The 26,924-nt window shown below is 45.6% G+C and overlaps 1 protein-coding gene and 2 pseudogenes across 3 annotated transcripts in view; 2 read left to right on the top strand and 1 right to left on the bottom strand.

The window, feature by feature from the left end:
- Positions 1-26,924, bottom strand: part of RERG (RAS like estrogen regulated growth inhibitor) — a 333,438-nt gene that overhangs the window by 71,335 nt on the left and 235,179 nt on the right. The gene's annotated exons all lie outside the window — the stretch shown is intronic.
- LOC134939041 (5S ribosomal RNA) lies at positions 1,483-1,600 on the top strand (annotated as a pseudogene).
- LOC134937260 (5S ribosomal RNA) lies at positions 1,777-1,894 on the top strand (annotated as a pseudogene).

Raw genomic sequence — 26,924 nt, 5'->3', positions numbered from 1 at the left:
TGAAGAAATATAGGTGGAGAGAAGAATGAAAAAAAAAAAGGGGGGGGGGGGGAGAAAGAAAAGGAGAGATGTTGGTTGTATGGGTCTCCAAATTGAAGATCAAAATAATGATGAATAATTTTGAATAAATAATCATGGGGAGAATACCCCTTAAAGAATTCACAGATTCGCTGTGTGATGTTGTGAGAGATATACTGACAAAAGTTGAACAAGTGCAGGGTTGCTTGTTAACTAGGGGAGGCCCACGAAATAGATAAAGAGCTCAAGGCTGGCTCACAACAATTTGTTAGAACACGCAAATGTGTACTGTTGCTTGCTCCATATAAACAGAGAAAAAATAGTGGTGATGAATAAATGAATAAATAAATAATCATGGGGAAAATACCCCCCACAAAAAATTCACAGACTCGCTGTGTGATGTTTTGAAAAATATACTGACAAAAGTTGTACAAGTGCAGGGTTGCTTGTTGACTGGGGGGAGATCCACAGGATGGTTAAAAGTCTTATACTATCACCAAAGCTTCGGTGACGTCATCGCGGCCACGCCCAGTCCGGAAGCGGGCGGCCGCGCTCATCACTGCTAGCGGGCGAACGCTGGGGGATCCCTGGACAACACTGACCGCACATATTGCGGCTGCGGTAACTCACTTAACCACCAGGATTTGAATATTTTTTCTCTCCCAAACCAATTGCTCCTGTGGCATTTTTTCATAGCAACAGAAGCTTTGGTGATAGTATAGGACTATTCATAGTCCATATTTCATTTGCCTCCCCGCTCATGCCCCAAGTGGATATCAATTACAGTTATGTTATCTTTTCTCTACACTAATGTATAGCTATATTTGCATGTCTTGTATTATCAGCAGCATTTGAGTGTAAATCACTTACTATCTCTCAATGTTATAGCAGTGCATTGAAGTGCAAATTTATTTATCATTGTTCCAAAGTTATGGCATTTCTCAAGAGGATGGAATAAGGCTTTATGTATTTGCTGTGAGCCAGTTCTGAGCTCTAAACTTGTTTCACTCATTAACTGCTCTCTGTGTCTATGGAGCAAGTAACAGCACACATTGGTGTGTTCTAACAAATTGTTGTGAGCCAGCCTTGAGCTCTTTATCTATTTCGTGGGCCTCCCCTAGTTAACAAGCAACCCTGCACTTGTTCAACTTTTGTCAGTATATCTCTCACAACATCACACAGCGAATCTGTGAATTCTTTAGGGGGTATTCTCCCCATGATTATTTATTCAAAATTATTCATCATTATTTTGATCTTCAATTTGGAGACCCATACAACCAACATCTCTCCTTTTCTTTCTCCCCCCCCTTTTTTTTTTTTTTTTCATTCTTCTCTTCACCTATATTCCTTCATTTCTTCACACACACTCCTCTCTGGAAATACCATTTCGGACCATTGGTCCTGATTCATGCAAAGTACAGATAACAGAGTGTGACCTCTTCTTCCTTCTCCTCTTTATGATAGGCCCACGGCCATACTACCCTGAATGCGCCCGATCTTGTTCGATCTCGGAAGCTAAGCAGGTATGGCCTGGTCAGTATTAGGAAGGGGAACCTCCTGAGAATACCAGGTGCAGTGGGCCATTTTAAAGATCAAACTTGCCCTTACTCCCAAAAATCCCAACACACTCTCCTATCTGGAAAAACCATTTCAGACCATCATGGTATCGATTTATTAGAGTACAGAAAATTGAAGTGTCGCCTTTCCTCCTTTTTTTTTTTCTTCTCTTTTCTTTTCTTCTTTTTCCCCCCATCATTGGCCCACTACCATACTACCCTGAATACGCCCGATCCTGTCCGATCTCGGAAGCTAAGCAGGCATGGCCTGGTCAGTACTAGGACGGGAAACCTCCTGAGAATACCAGGTGTAGTGGGCCTCTGTTCAAAATCCCCCTGCCCCCCCTACCACCAAGAGAAGTCTCATTGCATTCCTTGCTCCATCCTTCTCACATATCTCTTGAGTTCCATTCCTATAAAGCCTACATTGTCTCAATTCAGATATCCCCAAATTTAAGCATGTACAGTGATTTTTTTGGATACCTTGGATCCTAAGAAACCATTTGGTATCCTTCACTATCCCCTTGATATTTTCACCTTCTCAATTATCTTATACCTCATTTGCTAAAAAGGTTAAATAAGATTTACACTAACATACAACACCACACACGAGTCCTAATTCTTTTTTGTCCAAAAGTTTTTTTATTCAAGATTCAATTAAAGGTTATGTTTTAATATTACATACATTACTTCTATCACAACAAATGAGTGCTCCCAAAAAAGGGTTTTTTGTCTTTTTCTCTTGCTTTTTCCGATCTAGTGGGATCGCCTGTACTGCCAGTGTCCACCGCCAGCGCGCGCGGCCCGTCTCCCACAGACCGCGCCGGATCGCGATAAAGACCGGGTCCCACAAGCGGGACCCACTCACCACCTCCCGAAGCGCGGCCACGCGATCCCGGAGAGCCCCCGTCGTGTGTGCCTGACTGAGAAGAAAATCGGAGCCTCCTGCTGTAGTTACCCGGCAACCAGGGCTCGGGAGTGTACAGCGCCGCTGGGGAGAGCAGGAGCTGCAGCAGTGAATGTCTTCTGACATTTACCACCGCTGCTGCCCTTGAAGTCTTCACTTTTTTCTTCAAAAAAAGCTCTTCTTAGGGCTGCCTGGAGCAGCCCCTCTGTTATGTGCCTGCTACTGCAGCACCAACTACAAAACTGAGCTCCTGTGCTGGGAGGCGGGGTTATAGAGGAGGTGGCGCTGTGCATTCTGGGAACAGTCAAAGCTTTGAGCCTGTTGGTGCCTCGGACCAAGATCCTACTCTACACCCCAATGTCTATCCTTGTGGAGCCCAGTGTACCCCGCAGCAGAAATTATATTATATATATATATATATATATATATATATATATATATATATATAGATATATATACATATATACATATATATATATAGATACATACACGTAATAAAGATAACAAGTGACACTGACTCTAAGGTGAGAGTGGCTGCAACCTTAAACAGAAATACGTGTTTAGAAAACACATAAAAAAGGTGTAAGAAAGTGAAGAAAAGGGCGCCTACTAGTGTCTAATGAAATTGTATATAGTGTATACCAAGTGTGAGTAGGAACAGGACACCATGATGAAGTCTAATTGCTGACGAAACGCGTTGGTACTGATGCACCTGAACGTCTTTTAATGGACAGATAAGCCTTTTTAATATTTATTTCTTGTACGTTTGATTTTTTACCATTCATTTGGACATCTATGGAAAATCAGATGTATCCTATTCCTGATATGGATAGATAAGCTTGTTATACTTCTTTATCCTGTACGCTTGCATTCTCTCTATTTGTGTTTTATATGTGTGTTGTATTACATTTGTGTGAAAACTTTTAAAAGATCCCTGGCTGTGGATTTTAAATTGTGGGATTTGCTCATACCCACGGAGTTTTCTATACAACTGGTTTATTTGACTGAAAATTGCGTGAAAACTGTATGCGCTATGTTATCTTGTTTTTATTTCTTTCATGTACCTATATTGGTCTTATAACCGAAGAAAAAAGTCTTGTATATTGTTAGGATCTCCTGCTCTGTGCTGCCACGTCGCCATGGCAACCGGGAGGCAAGTGTTAGCGAAGTAACCTGAGCGCAGCTGATACTCCGGTCCGGGTTTTTACTGTGTAGTGGTTACAGGCTCTGTGCACGGCAGGGAATCCGGCGCTGGTTTTGTGCTCACAGTCTGTGAGGTCTGAGTGGGGCGTGGACAGCACCTGCTATATAAACCATCCTCTCAGGCTAGGCAAATGCTGCTGAATCTTTGTTTGTTAGTCAGTTCCAGAGAGTTAGCTAGTACTGTGTGACTTTGTATTTACTTGTTGCTTACTGTGAATAGGCCTTGGGATTCGGTACTGCATTCTGCCAATCCAGGACCTAGCAGTAAGACTGGAGTCAGTTGTTTGACCTGCTGGGGTTCTTTTGCTATTCTGTGAACCCAGCAGGTTTGCGGCTGTACTCTCAGACCTGCTTGCTTAATCCTCCCTCACTGTGCAGGGCGTCCAGGTGTCAGTTTAGTGGCAGTAAGCTGAACCTGTGCCCTGCAAGTGGGGGTTAGGATTGTGGATACTCTCCTTGTGTCTATATTTCTATCTCTGACCAAGGAGTTTATTCCCACACCCGTTGGTAACCCTTTGGGGTTTTTTCTGTTGCTCTTAGCAACATCATTTCAGGTGCTCCACATGTTAAATCACTACACATCGCTTCATTGTCCGCTCTATTCCATCTGAGCATTCCTGACACTAGGGAGACACCCAATTCCTGAGCCTTTGGGCTTCTCCGTTCACTTTGTGTTTATTAGTTATTCCATCACCTCCTGTGTATGTTATACTGTCTGTGAGTTCGTTTGCTTCGCTTCCCTCTCTGTTCATACACCGGTATACTCCTGTTAGCACTGGTGTGCATAACATATTCAGCAGTCCTACTCCTGTTGAAATTTTGTGGGAATATGGAGCATACCCCTCAAAATATTTTGCAACAGGTGGTCGATCAGGTGCAGGTCCTGACTCGACAATTTAATGAGATGTCCATTAAAATGAACACCCCGCAGGCCGCTAGCGGAGCTCCCGCAGCAGCAGCGGCAAGTTCACGGGTTAAGGAGCCGAAAGTAAATCTCCGGATCGTTTTTCTGGAGATCGCTCGCAGTTCTTTTTTTTCAAGGAGAGCTGTAAGCTATATTTCAGGCTTAGGCCCCAGTCTTCTGGGTCGGAGATTCAGCGGGTGGGCATGGTGATTTCCTTGCTACAAGGAGACCCATAGGTCTGGGCATATGGGTAACAGCCTGACTGTCCGTCGCTTAAAAGTGTTGATGCTTTTTTTACGGCACTGGGCATTTTGTATGATGACCCTGACAAGATGGCTTCAGCCGAGGCTCAGATTACGGTTCTTAAGCAAGGGCGACGGCCAGCTGAGGTTTATAGTACGGCGTTTCGGAGGTTGGCTCATGATACCCGGTGGAATGACCCAGCCCTGAGAAACCAGTACCGAAGGGGCCTTTCTGACCAGATAAAGGACCAACTGGTACAATATCCCTCGCCTGATAGCTTGGATCAGCTCATGCAGTTATCCATCCGGGTGGATAGACGGCTGAGAGAGCGTAGGCTTGAAAGGGAGACCGCAGTTTCCTTTTTTCCCAAGGGAACCTCAGACTCTGAGGAATATTCCGAGGAGCCTATGCAGATTGGGGCTACCCGCCTCTCCTCGCGTGAGAAGACGCGGAGGAGACAGCAGGGTTTGTGTTTGTACTGTGGGAATAAAGGTCATGTTGTAGTATCATGCCCAGAAAAACCGGAAAACTTCAGGGCCTGAGGGTGATGGGAAATATCCTGTCAGGCCAGAAGTCAGAATTTCCCAAAAAGACTTTTCTCATTCCGGTGACTTTGGAGATCCTCGGTCAAACTGTCAAGACTGAGGCCTTTGTTGACAGTGGGGCCGATGGGGTTTTCATGGACCGTCAATTCGCCCTGGAAAACTCTGTTCCCTCAGTACCTTTGGCATCAGAGATTGAGATCTGTGGGTTAAACGGGGAACCATTGTCCCAGGGTAAAATTACCTCCTGCACCAGCCAAATTCCTTTGTTTATTGGAGCCACACACTCTGAAAAATTGTCTTTTTATGGGACTGTCTGTTCTTTTGCCCCATTGGTTTTGGGGTTACCCTGGTTAAGGGCCCATAACCCTCAATTTGACTGGGTCTCTGGGGAGATTCTTAGTTGGGGTAGTGATTGTTTCAGGAGTTGCTTGAGCCTTCCAGTCAGGCTCTCGCAGCTAAGTTTGCCAGGATTGCCAGGATGTTATGCAGATTTTGCGGATGTGTTCTCCAAAAAAGTTGCGGAGGTACTACCTCCCCATCGCCCCTATGACTGTGCCATTGATTTGTTGCCGGATGCTAAGCTTCCCAAGAGCAGGTTGTACTCCCTGTCACGTCCTGAGACTCAGGCTATTGCAGAGTACATTCAGGAGAACTTGGCTAAGGGATTTATCATACCCTCACAGTCCCCAGTTGGGTCGGGGTTCTTTTTCGTGAGTAAAAAGGACGGTTCGTTTCGACCCTGCATCGACTTCAGGGAATTGAACCGTATCACGATTAAAAACTCGTACCCACTGCCTCTCATTTCGGTTTTGTTTGACCAGCTTCGTACTGCCACCATTTTTTCTAAGATTGACCTACGCGGTGCTTACAATCTAATCCGAATAAGAGAGGGGGATGAATGGAAGACTGCCTTTAATACCCACTCAGGGCATTATGAACATTTGGTGATGCCTTTTGGGCTCTCTAATGCCCCGGCAGTCTTCCAGGACTTCATGAACGATGTGCTCAGGGAATATTTGGATAGATTCTTAGTTGTTTATCTAGATGACACCCTGATCTTCTCTCATTCCCTGGAGGAACATCGGAAGCATGTACGCTTAGTCCTCCAGAAACTCAGAGACCACCAGCTTGGGGTGAAGCTGGAGAAGTGCGAGTTTGAAGTCCAGCAAATCGCATTTCTAGGGTATATTATCTCCTCAGAAGGTTTCCAAATGGAGGGTTCTAAGGTACAGGCAGTCCTGGATTGGGTGCAGCCCACTAGTTTGAAGGCGCTTCAGCGTTTTCTGGGCTTTGCGAATTTTGATAAACTGTTTATCGCTGGATTTTCGACTATAGTGGCCCCCTTGGTGGCACTCACTAAGAAAGGGGCGGATGTTGCTCACTGGTCTTGTGAGGCCAAAGCGGCCTTTGCCCGTCTCAAAAGGGCATTTGTCTCGGCCAAGGTGCTGCGACACCCAGATCCAGAGCGTCCTTTTGTGGTAGAAGTGGATGCCTCTTAGATAGGTATTGGGGCAGTGCTCTCTCAGATGGGGGTGTCTGATAATCGCCTTCATCCCTGTGCTTACTTTTCCCGTAAATTTTCGTCTGCCGAGATGAATTATGATGTGAGTAACCGGGAATTGTTGGCTATAAAGGATGCACTCGAGGAGTGGAGACACTGGCTTGAGGGGGCTAAGTTTGTGGTCTCAATTCTCACCGACCATAAGAATCTGGCATATTTAGAGTCAGCGAAGCGGCTCAATGCCAGGCAAGCACGATGGGCTTTGTTTTTTGCTCGCTTTAATTTTTTGATAACATATCGCCCTGGGTCAAAAAACATCAAGGCTGATGCGCTCTCGCAGAGTTTTGCTCCAGTTCAAGAGACCACCGAGGAGCCATTGCCCATTGTGTCCCCATCATGTATTAAAGTGGGCATTACCCAGGACCTCTTGTCATTAGTCCTTAGAGCACAGGAGCAGGCTCCTCCAGACCTTCCGGTAGGTCTCTTGTTTGTGCCTCCTAGGTTAAGACAGCGAGTGTTCCTGGAATTCCATGCCAAGAGGTCGGCAGGGCATCCGGGTATTGCCAGAACTCTGGAGTTGCTGTCTAGGGCGGTGTGGTGGCCCTCGGTGGCTAGGGATGTGGATCAGTGGGTTCGGGCATGTGATGTTTGTGCCCGAAATAAAACTCCTAGAGGGGTTCCTGTCGGCCCATTACATCCACTCTCTATTCCGTCTAAGCCATGGACCCACATTTCCATGGATTTTGTGGTGGACTTGCCCAAATCCTCGGGGATGACAGCCATTTGGGTTGTCGTTGACAGGTTTTCGAAGATGGCGCATTTCGTTCCACTGGTTGGGTTGCCATCGGCCAGACGCCTGTCTGAGTTATTTATGCAGCATGTTGTGCGCCTCCACGGGTTGCCACTTGATGTGGTCTCTGACCGTGGATCCCAGTTTGTGGCCAAATTCTGGAGGGCATTTTGTTCTGATCTCCAGATTTCTGTGAGCTTGTCGTCAGGCTACCATCCACAGTCTAATGGGCAGACTGAGAGGGTGAACCAGTCCTTGGAGCAGTTCCTCAGGTGTTATGTCTCCAAGTGTCATACTGACTGGGTTGCTCATCTGTCCATGGCGGAGTTTGCCTATAACAACGCGGCTCACTCTGCTACAGGGATCTCTCCCTTCCTTTGTGTGTATGGGCATCATCCTAAGGCCAATTCTTTTGACCCCCTGGATTCCACGCCTGGTGGTTCCTCTGTTGTTTCGGTCCTTAGGGGTATTTGGAGGAAAGTGAAGAAAGCCCTTGTGTCTGTGTCATTAGTGACCAAAAGGGTTTTTGATAAGCGGAGAAGACCCTGCAGCTTCAAATTAGGAGACTTCGTCTGGTTGTCCACCAAGAATTTGAAGTTGAGACAGCCATCTCATAAGTTAGGCCCCCGGTTCATCGGCCCTTATAAGATCACCAGGGTTATCAATCCGGTGGCATTTCAGTTAGATCTGCCCCGTTCATTGGGTATCAATAAAACATTTCATTGTTCCCTTTTAAAACTGGCGGTTAGTAATCCTTCTTCCAGTGGAAGACCTTCTCCTCTTCTGATACGGGGTCAGAGGGAGTTTGTGGTTGAAAGGGTTCTTGACTCCAAGATGGTTCGGGGTCGGCTGTCATTTTTGGTGCACTGGAAGGGGTATGGCCCGGAGGAGCGGTCGTGGGTGCGCAGTTGTGATCTTCATGCCCCCAGACTGATATGCTCTTTCTTCTCGCAGTTCCCCGATAAACCCAGTGGTAGGGGTTCTTTGACCCCTCGTCAGAGGGGGGGTACTGTTAGGATCTCCTGCTCTGTGCTGCCACGTCGCCATGGCAACCGGGAGGCAAGTGTTAGCGAAGTAACCTGAGCGCAGCTGATACTCCGGTCTGGGTTTTTACTGTGTAGTGGTTACAGGCTCTGTGCACGGCAGGGAATCCGGCGCTGGTTTTGTGCTCACAGTCTGTGAGGTCTGAGTGGGGCGTGGACAGCACCTGCTATATAAACCATCCTCTCAGGCTAGGCAAATGCTGCTGAATCTTTGTTTGTTAGTCAGTTCCAGAGAGTTAGCTAGTACTGTGTGACTTTGTATTTACTTGTTGCTTACTGTGAATAGGCCTTGGGATTCGGTACTGCATTCTGCCAATCCAGGACCTAGCAGTAAGACTGGAGTCAGTTGTTTGACCTGCTGGGGTTCTTTTGCTATTCTGTGAACCCAGCAGGTTTGCGGCTGTACTCTCAGACCTGCTTGCTTAATCCTCCCTCACTGTGCAGGGCGTCCAGGTGTCAGTTTAGTGGCAGTAAGCTGAACCTGTGCCCTGCAAGTGGGGGTTAGGATTGTGGATACTCTCCTTGTGTCTATATTTCTATCTCTAACCAAGGAGTTTATTCCCACACCCGTTGGTAACCCTTTGGGTTTTTTTCTGTTGCTCTTAGCAACATCATTTCAGGTGCTCCACATGTTAAATCACTACACATCGCTTCATTGTCCGCTCTATTCCATCTGAGCATTCCTGACACTAGGGAGACACCCAATTCCTGAGCCTTTGGGCTTCTCCGTTCACTTTGTGTTTATTAGTTATTCCATCACCTCCTGTGTATGTTATGTTATACTGTCTGTGAGTTCGTTTGCTTCGCTTCCCTCTCTGTTCATACATTGGTATACTCCTGTTAGCACTGGTGTGCGTAACATATATATACCAGATAAGTAGTGTCCTGTTCCTACTCACACTTGGTATACACTATATACAATTTCATTAGACACTAGTAGGCGCCCTTTTCTTCACTTTCATATTATATATATATATATATATATATATATATATCTATATATATATCTCTTTATCAAAACAGGGAATAATATTGCGCCACGAGTAAAAGGGACAGCGTAACAGAAATGCTGTATAGGTTATAATATAAAATACATATGACAACACTCCCCAAGATAAGGGGCGTCAGCTGACTCCCTCAAAATAAAAACAGAGATGGTCTCTTGCTGCAGATGCAGTGGCATACCCTCCAGCTGGACATTTTTGGCAGGTACAGCCCCTTTTTTTTATGGTCTGTACCGATTTTGGACTCTCCAAGCTTCCATTGAAAGTATAGGAAAAGGGGCGTGACCACGCAGCTGTACCCGTGGCCACGCCCGCTTTTCAAATTTGTTTCAATTTATGTGTAGTTTTGGAGGGTGTGTTGCTGCAGATGCAGTGGGCCTATTTTGGGGTGTGGGCCTGGAGCTGCAGCTCCATCAGTCCCATTGCTAATCCTGCTCTGGGAACACACAGCAGGCAAAGGGCAGAGCCTCTCATTGGATGTAAACTGTGTGGGAGGGCGTTTTTCGCCCAATCAGCTGTCGACTGGGTGTGATAGACCTGACACTAACCCAATGAGAGCTCCTAGTCACGCCCAGCAATAGAGGCCCAGGCATAGAGTCACAGATCTGGGCTATTATATAGGGGATGTTGCACTTGTGAGCATACTAAAGCCTAATTTTTTAAGGCCAAGATTGAGAAATAATAAAAATGTTTTGAACATAGCAGGCTTTCATTTTGTATACCACATGAATAGGTTTAATAAGAATTTACTTACCGATAATTCTATTTCTCATAGTCCGTAGTGGATGCTGGGACTCCGTAAGGACCATGGGGAATAGCGGCTCCGCAGGAGACTGGGCACAAAAGTAAAAGCTTGAACTAGCTGGTGTGCACTGGCTCCTCCCCCTATGACCCTCCTCCAAGCCTCAGTTAGGATACTGTGCCCGGACGAGAGTACATAATAAGGAAGGATATTGAATCCCGGGTAAGACTCATACCAGCCACACCAATCACACCGTACAACCTGTGATCTGAACCTAGTTAACAGTATGATAAACGAAGGAGCCTCTGAAAAGATGGCTCACAACAATAATAACCCGAATTTTGTAACAATAACTATATACAAGTATTGCAGACAATCCGCACTTGGGATGGGCGCCCAGCATCCACTACGGACTATGAGAAATAGAATTATCGGTAAGTAAATTCTTATTTTCTCTAACGTCCTAAGTGGATGCTGGGACTCCGTAAGGACCATGGGGATTATACCAAAGCTCCCAAACGGGCGGGAGAGTGCGGATGACTCTGCAGCACCGAATGAGAGAACTCCAGGTCCTCCTCAGCCAGGGTATCAAATTTGTAGAATTTAGCAAACGTGTTTGCCCCTGACCAAGTAGCTGCTCGGCAAAGTTGTAAAGCCGAGACCCCTCGGGCAGCCGCCCAAGATGAGCCCACCTTCCTTGTGGAATGGGCTTTTACAGATTTTGGCTGTGGCAGGCCTGCCACAGAATGTGCAAGCTGAATTGTACTACAAATCCAACGAGCAATCGTCTGCTTAGAAGCAGGAGCACCCAGCTTGTTGGGTGCACACAGGATAAACAGCGAGTCAGATTTCCTGACTCCAGCCGTCCTGGAAATATATATTTTCAGGGCCCTGACTACGTCCAGTAACTTGGAGTCCTCCAAGTCCCTAGTAGCCGCAGGCACCACAATAGGCTGGTTCACGTGAAACGCTGAAACCACCTTTGGGAGAAATTGAGGACGAGTCCTCAATTCTGCCCTATCCGTGTGAAAAATCAGGTAAGGGCTTTTATAAGATAAAGCCGCCAATTCTGAGACACGCCTGGCTGAAGCCAGGGCTAACAGCATTACCACCTTCCATGTGAGATATTTTAATTCCACAGTGGTGAGTGGTTCAAACCAATGTGATTTTAGGAACCCCAAAACCACATTGAGATCCCAAGGTGCCACCGGGGGCACAAAAGGAGGCTGTATATGCAGTACCCCTTTGACAAACGTCTGGACTTCAGGCACTGAAGCCAGTTCTTTTTGGAAGAAAATCGACAGGGCCGAAATTTGAACCTTAATGGACCCTAATTTTAGGCCCATAGACAGTCCTGTTTGCAGGAAATGTAGGAAGCGACCCAGTTGAAATTCCTCTGTAGGGGCCTCTTTGGCCTCACACCACGCAACATATTTTCGCCAAATGCGGTGATAATGTTTCGCGGTTACATCCTTCCTGGCCTTTATCAGGGTAGGGATGACTTCTTCTGGAATGCCTTTTTCCTTCAGGATCCGGCGTTCAACCGCCATGCCGTCAAACGCAGCCGCGGTAAGTCTTGGAACAGACAAGGTCCCTGCTGGAGCAGGTCCTTTCTTAGAGGTAGAGGCCACGGGTCCTCCGTGAGCATCTCTTGAAGTTCCGGGTACCAAGTCCTTCTTGGCCAATCCGGAACCACGAGTATAGTTCTTACTCCTCTCCTTTTTATGATTCTCAGTACTTTTGGTATGAGAGGCAGAGGAGGGAACACATACACTGACTGGTACACCCATGGTGTTACCAGAGCGTCCACCGCTATTGCCTGAGGGTCCCTTGACCTGGCGCAATATCTGTCTAGTTTTTTGTTGAGACGGGACGCCATCATGTCCACCTTTGGTTTTTCCCAACGGTTTACCATCTCTTGGAAGACTTCTGGATGAAGTCCCCACTCCCCCGGGTGAAGGTCGTGTCTGCTGAGGAAGTCCGCTTCCCAGTTGTCCACTCCCGGAATGAACACTGCTGACAGTGCTATCACATGATTCTCCGCCCAGCGAAGAATCCTTGCAGCTTCTGCCATCGCCCTCCTGCTTCTCGTGCCGCCCTGTCTGTTTACGTGGGCGACTGACGTGATGTTGTCCGATTGGATCAATACCGCCTGACCCTGAAGCAGGGGTTTTGCTTGACTTAGGGCATTGTAAATGGCCCTTAGTTCCAGAATGTTTATATGAAGAGATGTTTCCATGCTTGACCACAAGCCCTGGAAATTTTGTCCCTGTGTGACTGCTCCCCAGCCTCTCAGGCTGGCATCTGTGGTCACCAGGATCCAATCCTGAATGCCGAATCTGCGGCCCTCTAGTAGATGAGCACTCTGCAGCCACCACAGAAGAGACACCCTTGTCCTTGGCGACAGGGTTATCCGCTGATGCATCTGAAGATGCGAACCGGACCATTTGTCCAGAAGATCCCACTGAAACGTTCTTGCATGGAATCTTCCGAATGGAATCGCTTCGTAAGAAGCCACCATTTTTCCCAGGACCCTCGTGCACTGATGCACTGACACCTGGCCTGGTTTTAGGAGATTCCTGACTAGCTCGGATAACTCCCTGGCCTTCTCCTCTGGGAGAAACACCTTTTTCTGGACTGTGTCCAGAATCATTCCTAGGAACAGGAGACGTGTCGTTGGAATCAGCTGCGATTTTGGAATATTTAGAATCCACCCGTGCTGACGTAACACTAACTGAGATAGTGCTACTCCGACTTCTAACTGTTCCCTGGACCTTGCCCTTATCAGGAGATCGTCCAAGTAAGGGATAATTAAAACGCCTTTTCTTCGAAGAAGAATCATCATTTCGGCCATTACCTTGGTAAAGACCCGAGGTGCCGTGGACAATCCAAACGGCAGCGTCTGAAACTGATAATGACAGTTTTGTACTACAAACCTGAGGTACCCTTGGTGAGAAGGGTAGATTGGGACGTGGAGATAAGCATCTTTGATGTCCAGAGACACCATATAGTCCCCTTCTTCCAGGTTTGCTATCACTGCTCTGAGTGACTCCATCTTGAATTTGAACCTCTTTATGTAAGTGTTCAAGGATTTTAGATTTAAAATTGGTCTCACCGAGCCGTCCGGCTTCGGTACCACAAACAGCGTGGAATAATACCCCTTTCCCTGTTGTAGGAGAGGTACCTTGATTATCACCTGCTGGGAATACAGCTTGTGAATGGCTTCCAAAACTGCCTCCCTGTCGGAGGGAGACTTTGGTAGAGCAGACTTCAGGAACCGGCGAGGGGGAGACGTCTCGAATTCCAGTTTGTACCCCTGTGATACTACCTGCAGAATCCAGGGGTCCACTTGCGAGTGAGCCCACTGCGCGTTGAAATTTTTGAGACGGGCCCCCACCGTGTCCGAGTCTGCTTGTAAAGCCCCAGCGTCATGCAGAAGACTTGGCAGTAGCAGAGGAGGGCTTCTGCTCCTGGGAAGAGGCTGCCTGGTGCAGTCTTTTTCCTCTTCCTCTGCCCCGGGGCAGAAATGAGTGGCCTTTTGCCCGCCTGTACTTATGGGAACGAAAGGACTGAGTTTGAAAAGACGGTGTCTTTTTCTGCTGAGAGGTGACCTGGGGTAAAAAGGTGGACTTTCCGGCCGTTGCCGTGGCCACCAGGTCCGATAGACCGGCCCCAAATAACTCCTCCCCTTTAAACGGCAATATTTCCATATGTCGTTTGGAATCCGCATCCCCTGACCACTGTCGCGTCCATAACGCTCTTCTGGCAGAAATGGACATACCACTCACTCTTGATGCCAGGGTGCAAATATCCCTCTGTGCATCACGCATATATAGTAATGCATCCTTCAAATGCTCTATAGTTAGTAATATACTGTCCCTATCCAGGGTATCAATATTTTCAGTCAGGGAATCCGACCACGCCACTCCAGCACTGCACATCCAGGCTGATGCGATTGCTGGTCGCAGTATAACACCAGTATGTGTGTATATACCCTTCAGGATATTTTCCAGCCTTCTATCCGCAGGTTCTTTGAGGGCGGCCGTATCAGGAGACGGTAACGCTACTTGTTTAGATAAACGTGTGAGCGCTTTATCTACTCTAGGGGGTGTTTCCCAACGCGCCCTAACCTCTGGCGGGAAAGGGTATAGTGCCAATAATTTATTAGAAATTAGCACTTTTTTATCGGGGGAAACCCACGCTTTATCACACACCTCATTTAATTCATCTGACTCAGGAAAAGCTACTGGTAGTTTTTTCACTCCCCACATAATACCCTTCTTTGTGGTACTTGTAGTGTCAGAAATGTTCAATGCCTCCTTCATTGCCGTGATCATGTAACGTGTGGCCCTACTGGACATTACGTTTGTCTCCTCACCGTCGACACTGGACTCAGTATCCGTGTCTGGGTCTGTGTCGACCCACTGAGGTAACGGGCGTTTTATCGCCCCTGACGGTGTCTGAGACGCCTGGACAGGCACGAATTGATTTGTCGGCTGTCTCATGTCGTCAACAGTTTTTTGTAAAGTGCTGACATTGTCACGTAGTTCTTTAAATACAACCATCCAGTCAGGTGTCGACTCCCTAGGGGGTGACATCACTAATACAGGCAATTGCTCTGCTTCCACATCATTTTCCTCCTCATACATGTCGACACAATCGTACCGACACCCAGCACACACACAGGGAATGCTCTGATAGAGGACAGGACCCCACTAGCCCTTTGGGGAGACAGAGGGAGAGTTTGCCAGCACACACCAGAGCGCTATATATATATATATATATAGGGATAACCTTATATAAAAGTGTTACTCCCTTTTATAGCTGCTGTTTATAATTTAGCTGCCAATAGTGCCCCCCCTCTCTCGTTTTCACCCTGATTCTGTAGGGACTGCAGGGGAGAGTCAGGGAGCCGTCCTTCCAGCGGAACTGTGAGGGAAAATGGCGCTTGTGTGCTGAGGAGATAGGCTCCGCCCCTTCACGACGGCCTTATCTCCCGCTTTTTTCTGGAAAACTGGCAGGGGTTAAATACATCCATATAGCCCAGGAGCTATATGTGATGTATTTCTTTTGCCATCCTAAGGTATTTCTGTTTTTATTGCGTCTCAGGGCGCTCCCCCCCAGCGCCCTGCACCCTCAGTGACCGGAGTGTGAAGTGTGCTGAGAGCAATGGCGTACAGCTGCAGTGCTGTGCGCTACCTTAGTTGAAGACAGGAACGTCTTCTGCCGCCGATTTCACCGGACCTCTTCGTTCTTCTGGCTCTCTAAGGGGGCCGGCGGCGCGGCTCCGGGACCCATCCAGGCTGAACCTGTGATCGTCCCTCTGGAGCTAATGTCCAGTAGCCTAAGAAACCCAATCCACTCTGCACGCAGGTGAGTTCGTTTCTTCTCCCCTTAGTCCCACGATGCAGTGAGCCTGTTGCCAGCAGGACTCACTGAAAATAAAAAACCTAAAATAAACTTTTACTCTAAGCAGCTCAGGAGAGCCACCTAGCATGCACCCTTCTCGTTCGGGCACAAAAATCTAACTGAGGCTTGGAGGAGGGTCATAGGGGGAGGAGCCAGTGCACACCAGCTAGTTCAAGCTTTTACTTTTGTGCCCAGTCTCCTGCGGAGCCGCTATTCCCCATGGTCCTTACGGAGTCCCAGCATCCACTTAGGACGTTAGAGAAAAGGGGGCTATCCAATTAGCCCAGATAAACTGGTGTTTATCCCTCAATGCCAGCACTTGTCGGGGATTATGTGAGGCATGCAAAGCATCATCCATGATAAGTGCCCCTTTTACATGTGATACGTGCAGTGAACATACATAGGTCCGTGGCTTTTCACGGGACCTATGTATTTTCGCACGAAAAAAGGTGTTTTTTGCACAAAGTAATTTGTTAGGGGTGAAAAAAAAATCATGAAAACCAATTGGATACCCTCCTAAGGAAGTCAACAGTTCCATCCTTTCACAGTCACAGACGCAAACATTTTAAAATAAGTAAATACAATTTTCAGAATATCTGTGTTTATTCCCTGATGGTTTAAAGATTGTCCATACCAAATTTCAAGTTGGAATCTCAATGCTATATTTTTCATTTATCTACATATATAATTATCCCATCTTTATCATTAAGGGATAATGATATATGTAAATCAATGAAGTTATGACCATGTAGTGTAGATGTGAATCCCCAGTGCAAGGAGGTTAATTACCATCATTTGCAACTGACAATAATGTACAGTGAAGCAAAAAAGTTTTTGGGCAGCCACAGATTGTGCAAGATGAGAGAGGTCTGTAATTTCCATCACACACTTCAACTGTGATCGGCCCTACACACTTGTAGATAATACTGCACGATATGAACGAGAACTCGTTCAAATCGTGCAGTGTGTATATACCAGCGATGACCGATGCGCGGCCCCGCGCTCGTTCATCGCTGGTCTATCATCGCTGATACATGCAAGTCAATCTGAACGATACAGACATATACAATGTGCGGTATCGTTCATTGTGTAAGTATCAGCGATGAACGATACTCACGATAACGACGATCCTCCGCCCCGCCGCCTGCACGCCACGCCCGTCCGTCCGTCATCAGAGGAACTCCCGGCCGTCACTGAAGAGGAGCGCAGCCGCAGCACAGCCAGCCGCAGCATCGTGGAAGAGGAGCAGCGCGTCTTCGGTAAGTATAGCACAGTGTTCCCACTGGCCACCAATGTATAAAACACTGGCCACCAATGTATAAAACACTGGCCACCAATGACACACTGGCCACCAATGTATAAAACACTGGCCACCAATGACACACTGGCCACCAATGAATTTAATAAAATCCACTGTCCACCAATGCATTATGTCCCCCGGCAGTGTGCATGCATATTGATATGCTGTGTACTGAGAACACATGCTGCATGCACACTGCCGGGGGACATAATGCATTGGTGGGCAGGGGATATATTATATACATTGGTGGGCAGGGGATATATTATATACATTGGTGGGCAGCGGTTTGTCCCCCTGCAGTGTGCATGAAGCACACCCATGGATTCTACGTGGACTAGGGGACCGAGCCTCGTGTCAACATAGGTAAGTATGTATGAATGTAAGTGTGCATGTATGTAATAAAGTTGTACTTGTCACGGTGTGTGTGTACTGTTTTTATTTGGGTATTTTTCTTGTAGTAGAACTACAGGTACCAGCGGGCCCGTTTCCCCCCCGCATGCTGGAACTTGTGGTTCTCCAAGTACCAGCTTGCGTGGGAGGCTTGCTGGGACTTGTAGTTCTGCTGCAAAAAACAATATTCTTTTATTTGACACAAGGCTATCAGCCCCCCATCCGCAGCCCATGGATGGGGGGGGACAGCCTCGGGCTTCACCCCTGGCACTTGGGTGGCTGGAGGGGGGGGACCCCTTGATTTAAGGGATCCCCACTCCTCCAGGGTACCCCGGCCAGGGGTGACTAGTTAGTGATGTAATACCACGGCCGCAGGGACCTATATAAAAGTGTCCCCCGGCTGTGGCATTATCTCTCTGACTAGTGGAGCCCGGTGCTGGTTCCAAAAATACGGGGGACCCCTACGCTTTTTGTCCCCCGTATTTTTGGCTCCAGGACCGGACGCAGAGCCCGATGCTGGTTGTTAAAATACGGGGGATCCCATGTCATTTTTCCCCCCGAATTTTTACAACCAGGACCAGCTCAAAGAGCCCGAGGCTGGTTATGCTTAGGAGGGGGGACCCCACGCAATTTTTTTTCAGGGTTTTTTTTTAACACTTTTGTGCCGTCCATGAAGTCGAATCCAGGACGCACACTATCGTCAATTGGTCCGTTTTTCGACAGCGGGACTGTTGAATCCGTTTTTTATTGAATATGTTGAATTATTGACATATTGTCATTATGGGGTATTGTGTATAGAATTTTGAGGGGAAAAGTGTTTTTTATCCCTTTTTTGAATAAGGTTGTAATATAGCAAAATGTGGAAAAAGTGAAGCATATATAAATATATATTTACACAGGAGCAAAGGACTGCCACTCCAGGAAAGCAGAAATCAAATCAAATCACAGTTATATACACATCACTGGGCTAATCTGCTTTATTAAGGTACGTTTTTGTATTATATATATAACAAGTCAAAACTAAATCACGCAAATTCACGTATCCTGTATTGTCAATTTTTAAACAGGCTTCTGATTTTCATCCACTGAATGATTTCCCTGCAGTGTCCTCCCGATAGAGCCGTACCACAAGTTCAATGATGCACATTTAGAGAAAACAAATGGAGGGCGCAGGGAGTGAGTATACAACTAATAACGAGTATATGTGTATACATACATCTAGTTTGAGTAACACAGCATAGAGGACTATCACTCCGAACAGGACACACAGAAAGCTGCTAGCTGCTGCTCATCAGATACTCCTGGTCTGAGACCGCACACCGCCAGGTCAGCCAAAGAGACGTAGTACGTCCAGTGTCCCACTATCATGCCAACATGTTTCGTCCCAAGGACTTCGTCAGGGGGTGTGACACCTCCTTTTGGCTGACCAGACGGTGTGCGGTCTCAGACCAGGAGTATCTGATGAGCGGCGGCTAGCGGCTTTCTGTGTGTGCTGTCCGGAGGCGCCAGTGATAGTCCTCTGTGCTATGATACTCACACTAGATGTATGTATACATATACTCATATTAAAAGAGTTATAAGTCGTGTACTCATTGCCTGCAGCCTCCATTTGTTTTCTCTACATATATATATATATATATATATATATATGTGGAGGCAGGGGAGAAGAACAAGCGCCATATGGTGTAGTATTTTCAATCAATGGAAGTAGTAGATACGTATATAATGTAAGTACCGGATAGATTCTTGAGATTAGGCCTGTCTGTCTCACTAAGTTCTTTGTAGCTGTTCACCACCTAGGAGACAAAGATCATCGCCATATAGTGTAGTAACCTCGGATATACTTTGGGGTACCCTCCCCTATATTTCATGCGTACCAAAGTAAAGATTCAATATAGCATGTAGGATATACTTATATCCAAACAGATCTAGTCGGTCCAATATGATGTAATGGCTGAATCAGTCGCCTGCTACTGCCTTATATAGCAAAAGTTTTTTAATCAACAAAATTAATAATATACAAATTCAGATAAAAGTAAAAACAAAATAGAAAATCTTAGCTGATTGGTATAGGCAAATAGGCAGGTCAGTCTCAACGCGTTTCGCCTCCAGGGCTTCCTCAGGAGAATACATCATAGCCAAAGGTACACATATTTATAGTGCTTTCAGTTTCGTTTTTGGCCGATACTTCCGGTTCGCGTCATTTCCGGAACCGGAAGTACTCGGTCCGACTTTCATATTAAATACACAGATGGTTTAAACATTTATCATAAATCTACATTGGTGATGCAGTGTTAGCATAAACATAGAAGCAGTCTATGAACGCCGTGCAGGACGGACATACAATCGATCCGCTCCGTGATACCGGAAGTGACGCGGCTCGTCCCGGCCACTGCCGCGTCACTTCCGGTTAGAATGTAGATCCAGCGTGCGTTCCACCAGTATAGCTGAGCACATCCTGTTAGTGGTTGGCAGGTTGGCTGGCGGAAATGACATAGGTAACGTTATGAGTGTAGTTCAGGAGTGATAGAGAAATCGTCACGGGTACTTAGCAGCAATAAACATACATGAATGAAGTACATATGTGAAATAAATTAAATGCATGAATAATTTAGAGATAAAGAGATAAAAGGTATAAATAAAAGTTTCCAGATAAATATGTATACAAAAATATAGACGCACAGAGTACATATAAAATATAAAATATATAAGTTACATGTGCACTTGTATGCATAAATAAATAGATATATATAAAAATATAAAAATATAGATGTAAGAAATATGTAAAAAATATATGTAAAAAATATGTAAGCATATGAACACATTAATATGCAAATACACCACAATCCCAGGTATATTTCTTATGGTGGGATATATTACGTGCTTATGCGTTGTGGGTTGTAGGACGCAAAAATCCAAATTTGTGCCCAAATAATAGCCGTAATCAGACATGTTATGCAACAACAATTAAGTAATCATCCTACGAAATGTATTGGGACCTACAGTACAAGTTTAAGGGAAAGGAGCTATTTATCAGCAAGCCCGTGGCACAGGCTAGAATAGAGCTTCAGTGTACCTCAAAGGAAGGGGGCAATCTCGTAGCCTTCATTATGGCCATGAGGTTGGAGGGTGTTTAGAGTAAAAATCCAGTACATCTCCCTCTGAGATAACTTTTTTAGTAGGTCGCCCCCTCTAGGTCCTAGTTTGACGTGTTCAATAGCTCTGAAGGTAAATGTTTCCAGGCTGGAGTTGTGGGTTTCAGTGAAATGTCTAGAGAGCGGATGACTTTCTATTTTGTTTTTGATATTACGTACATGTTCTTGAATGCGAAGTTTGAGAAGTCTTTTAGTCTTTCCCACATATTTACGATGGCATCCGCACTCTATCACATATATGACCGAAGACGTGTTGCAGTTAATGAAGTCTTTCATATTAAATTCTTTGGTTTGTTCAGAGTTAAAAAAGGATCTTCTATTAGGGTGGACGAATTTGCACATGATGCAATGTCCACATTTGAACATGCCTTTACATCTGGGAAGACTCTTGGTTGCAGTCCCCTTATTTCTTATCATGTACTGGATTTTTACTCTAAACACCCTCCAACCTCATGGCCATAATGAAGGCTACGAGATTGCCCCCTTCCTTTGAGGTACACTGAAGCTCTATTCTAGCCTGTGCCACGGGCTTGCTGATAAATAGCTCCTTTCCCTTAAACTTGTACTGTAGGTCCCAATACATTTCGTAGGATGATTACTTAATTATTGTTGCATAACATGTCTGATTACGGCTATTATTTGGGCACAAATTTGGATTTTTGCGTCCTACAACCCACAACGCATAAGCACGTAATATATCCCACCATAAGAAATATACCTGGGATTGTGGTGTATTTGCATATTAATGTGTTCATATGCTTACATATTTTTTACATATATTTTTTACATATTTCTTACATCTATATTTTTATATATATCTATTTATTTATGCATACAAGTGCACATGTAACTTATATATTTTATATTTTATATGTACTCTGTGCGTCTATATTTTTGTATACATATTTATCTGGAAACTTTTAATTTATACCTTTTATCTCTTTATCTCTAAATTATTCATGCATTTAATTTATTTCACATATGTACTTCATTCATGTATGTTTATTGCTGCTAAGTACCCGTGACGATTTCTCTATCACTCCTGAACTACACTCATAACGTTACCTATGTCATTTCCGCCAGCCAACCTGCCAACCACTAACAGGATGTGCTCAGCTATACTGGTGGAACGCACGCTGGATCTACATTCTAACCGGAAGTGACGCGGCAGTGGCCGGGACGAGCCGCGTCACTTCCGGTATCACGGAGCGGATCGATTGTATGTCCGTCCTGCACGGCGTTCATAGACTGCTTCTATGTTTATGCTAACACTGCATCACCAATGTAGATTTATGATAAATGTTTAAACCATCTGTGTGTTTAATATGAAAGTCGGACCGAGTACTTCCGGTTCCGGAAATGACGCGAACCGGAAGTATCGGCCAAAAACGAAACTGAAAGCACTATAAATATGTGTACCTTTGGCTATGATGTATTCTCCTGAGGAAGCCCTGGAGGCGAAACGCGTTGAGACTGACCTGCCTATTTGCCTATACCAATCAGCTAAGATTTTCTATTTTGTTTTTACTTTTATCTGAATTTGTATATTATTAATTTTGTTGATTAAAAAACTTTTGCTATATAAGGCAGTAGCAGGCGACTGATTCAGCCATTACATCATATTGGACCGACTAGATCTGTTTGGATATAAGTATATCCTACATGCTATATTGAATCTTTACTTTGGTACGCATGAAATATAGGGGAGGGTACCCCAAAGTATATCCGAGGTTACTACACTATATGGCGATGATCTTTGTCTCCTAGGTGGTGAACAGCTACAAAGAACTTAGTGAGACAGACAGGCCTAATCTCAAGAATCTATCCGGTACTTACATTATATACGTATCTACTACTTCCATTGATTGAAAATACTACACCATATGGCGCTTGTTCTTCTCCCCTGCCTCCACAGAATTGTATGACTGAACATACCCAAGTCATTTCTTGAAGAACTGAGCTGCCACCAAAGAAGCTTGGGAGGTGTTCATTGACGGAGCATCCACAACCGACTAAGTCCAAACAGCAGGACTTTCTAACGACCCCTTCCTTTAAAAGGAACTTTTGGACGGTAGACTAAGCGCACTGACCTAAAAAACTCTCTCCACATATATATATATATATATATATATATATACATACATACATACATACACACAAACATTTTTATTATATTATTTTGTGCACATATATATATATATATATATATATATATATATATATATATATATTTTTGTAACATGGGTATTGTAAATAAGGACTCGTAGGCAGATTTTCAGGTTATAACCACAGTGTCATTAATGACATCAGACACTGTAGCACAGCATACACAGGCTTGGGCCTGGTCACAGAGGTACATAGAGAAAATAAACAGACAAACATAAAAGGTCCTAGCAATTCCCGTACTGAAAAGTAACTCTGCTGCAGTGGCTTGCAGCTACACATACCATGGTCTTCTGGCACGGCCAATGTCCACAGTCCATGGCGCTATAAACTCAACCCGGCTCACTGGCATCTAACAGGCACCAGCGCAATGCATTTTGGGTAAGAGGGATATTTAAACCCCTTTCATGCTCCTGACTTCCTGCTGTCTCTGGGTGAGCATGAAATCACGGACATCTGTTTCTCCAGCTGCAGCTGTGCAGAATGTGCAGAACTTGTTTTCTTCTCCCTCGGAGAGAGCTGATTCCACCAGAATGTGGGCATTTGTGGTGAGACACAAGCTCTCTCACCACGATATATATATAATTAGTTAAACTTATTATATCTGATTACTGTGTTAAGTTCTGATTTTAATATTTTAAAATTAAATCTCACCTTTCACAGAGACATGGATGCAAACCGTGAGTTCTGGGCTGGATTAATCGATCTATACCAGACCAATGAGTGCTTGTGGCGTGTGGGAACAAGGGATTACGCCAACAGAGGAAAGAAAAATCTGGCATACCAGCAATTGGCCAGGTACAGCCTTGTCCAAGATAGTGGTGCCGACATCAAGTGGGTGAAGAGGGAGATCCAGAATCTGAGGACAGTATTTCTTAAGGAGCACAGGAAATACAAAGATTCCCAACGTTCAGGAGCGGGGTCAGATCAAGTCAAGAAGCCAACATTATGGTATTAGGACTTGATGAAGTTCGTATTGGATGAGGAGCCTTCGAGGACAGCGCGGAGCACGGAGGAGCCGAACACGCCCGAGATGTTCGAGCCTGAGGAAGAGGAGAGTGTGGATCCGGTAAATGTCCGCACAATACAGATGTCACTGTTTCTTGTTTAATTTGTTGCCTTATTATTTTCACATATTTTTCTTCAATTTTTTGGATAACTCAGCTTTCTTCGAGGGAGCTGGACGTGGAACCTGCAGTGGATGAGCCGGCAGACCAAGCCACTGTAATGCCGGAGCTGCAGGAGAGTGAGGCGGCGATGGGAACGCCCCAGCCTCTGGCTAGAAAAAGACGCCGGCCGGCTATCCCTGGAAGATCTGTCTCGTCCAGCAGGTCAGATACAATTCTGAGGCAGGCAGAGGAGGTCCTAAAAAAACAGACCGGATAGATTTGAAGCTATTGGAGACCATTTAGCCTGTGAGTTGCGGGAGATGAACCCCACTCAGCAAAAATACGCCCAGCGTCTGGTATATGCCATTATATCACATGGCCAGGATGATGACTTGACCAACCACAGTGGCGTTGTGTTAGATACCAGACAGGTGCCTAGTACATCTTATGCCCCTCCCCCAACTCACCCTCCCATGTATTCTGCGCCGGTAATTCCTCCTCAACAATACCCCACATATCCTGCTCCGGGTTACCAAATGCCACAATCCCCCTTCCCTGGCACCTCTTCAGGTGGAGTGTTCACCACTCTGTTGAGTGCACACTCCACTGTTCAAGGCGACCAAAATTTTTAATCAAAATGTTTTTGAATTTTTGAATTTGCGTTTTTGTTTGCTGTCTTCAGATTTGTATTTGACCTTCCTCATCCAATATGTTTTTTCTTGAAGTCAATTGTACCATAATGTTGGTTTTCTACACTTCATTTGACCCTGTAATAGAACGTTGGGAATGCTTTTATTTCATGTGCACTTTTGAAATACTGTCCTCAAATTCTTTTACTTCTACTTCATCCCAAGTTATGTTGGCACCACTGTTTTTGCTGCACTGTATCTGGCTAATTGTTGGAATGCATGATGCCTCTATTGGTGTAATCCCTGCTGTCATGGCACTCATTGGCTCAAAAATCGATGAATCCAGCCCAGAATGTTTCTAATTTATTATTTTTCTAAAATTTTTAATTACAAATTGTTACAAAAAATTGTGTGGAGTCTTTATTTATGGGTAGTGCTAAAAGGTTTACCAGGTATACACTGCACCAAACAAACTACAGAGCAGATATGCAGTGATATTAAATAGATGCTGTTATTTATTGTACAAAGAAGACCTGCCCACCTTCCTAAAACCATGCCCAGTATTTAAATGAAGCTGGATCTTTCAAATCTTTCATCAGACATTGTTCAGTGTGTATGCACATAATCGTTCATGGGAAATCTTTCATCTATCATATCTTTCATCTTTTAAATCTTTCAAATCTACAAGTGTGTAGGGCCCATGAGAGACAGAATCTGGAAATCACATTGTATGATTGTTAAGGCCCGTACACACTGGTCGATGTATCGGCCGTTCTCCTGAACGGCCGATACATCGCGGGACCGTCGGCCAGTGTGTACGGGCGATACGTCTGTGAACTCCGTCGTTCACAGACGTATCGCGTCGGCCGCGCAGCACAGCCGACAGCCAATATATCTAACGATATATTGGCGCGTCGCTGTGTGTGTACGGGGCGGTCGTCCGACCGCCCGTACACATGTTGCGGCGGCAGGCGGTGATTGACAGGTGAACTGGACGGGCGCGAGCGCCCGCCCGCCCAGTTCATGACGTCAGTCCCCCGACGGATCGGGCTGTGTGTATGCACAGCACACTGCCCGATCCGTACATAGATATATCTGCAGATCAATTGATCTGCAGATATATCTAATAGTGTGTACCCACCTTTACACAATTTATTTGTTTATTCTTGTGGAAAATAAATATTTGGACAATCAAAAAGTTTAACTTAATACTTTGTAATATAACCTCGGTTGGCAATTACAGAGGTCAAACGTTTCCCGTAGTTTTTGACCAGGTTTGCACACACTGTAGCAGGTATTTTGGCCCACTCTTCCATGCATATCTTCTCTAGATCTGTCATGTTTTGGGGCAGTCGCCGGGCAACACGGACTTTCAACTCCCTCCACAGATTTTCTATTGGGTTGAGGTCTGGAGACTGGCTAGGACACTAGAAGAAATGCTTCTTACGGAGCCACTCCTTAGTTGCCCAGGCGATGTGTTTAGGGTCATTGTCATGCTGGAAGACCCAGCCACGTTCCATCTTCAATGCTCTTACAGAGGGAAGGAGGTTTTTGCCCAAAATCTCACGATACATGGCCCCATTCATCCTCTCCTTAATACGGATCAGTCGTCCTGTCCCCTTTGCAGTAAAGCAGCCACAAAGCATGATGTTTCCACCCCCACGCTTCACAGTGGGTATGGTGTTCTTGGGATGCCATTTATCATTCTTCTCCCTCCAAAAACGGCGAGTGGAGTTTATACCAAAAAGTTCAATTTACATTACATTCTCCCAATCCTCCTCTGGATCATCCAGATGGTCACTGGCAAACTTTAGACGGGCCTGGACATGTGCTGGCTTAAGCAGTGGGACCTTTCAGGCGCTGCAGGATTTCAATCCATGACGACGTAGTGTGTTACTATTGGTAACCTTTGTGACTGTGGTCCCAGTTCTCTTGAGATCATTGACCAGGTCCCCCCGTGTAGTTCTGGGCTGATTCCTCACCGTTCTAAAGATCATTGATACCCCACGAGGTGAGATCTTGCATGGAGCCCCAGGTCGAGGGAGATTGTCAGTGATCTTGTATTTCTTCCATTTTTTAATAATTGCGCCAACAGTTGATCTCTTCTCACCAAGCTGCTTGCCTATTGTCGAGTAGCTCATCCCAGCCTTGTGCAGCTCTACAATTTTGTCCCTGGTGTCCTTAGACAGCTCTCTGGTCTTGGCCATGGTGGAGAGGTAGTAGTCTGACTGTTTGAGGGTGTGGACAGGTGTCTTTTATACAGATAACCAGTTCAAGCAGGTGCCATTAATACAGGTAACGAGTGGAGGATAG

This window comes from Pseudophryne corroboree, chromosome 6, assembly GCF_028390025.1.
Source record: "Pseudophryne corroboree isolate aPseCor3 chromosome 6, aPseCor3.hap2, whole genome shotgun sequence".
Classification (NCBI taxonomy): Eukaryota; Metazoa; Chordata; class Amphibia; order Anura; family Myobatrachidae; genus Pseudophryne; species Pseudophryne corroboree.
This window is presented reverse-complemented; position numbering and strand designations above follow the sequence as displayed.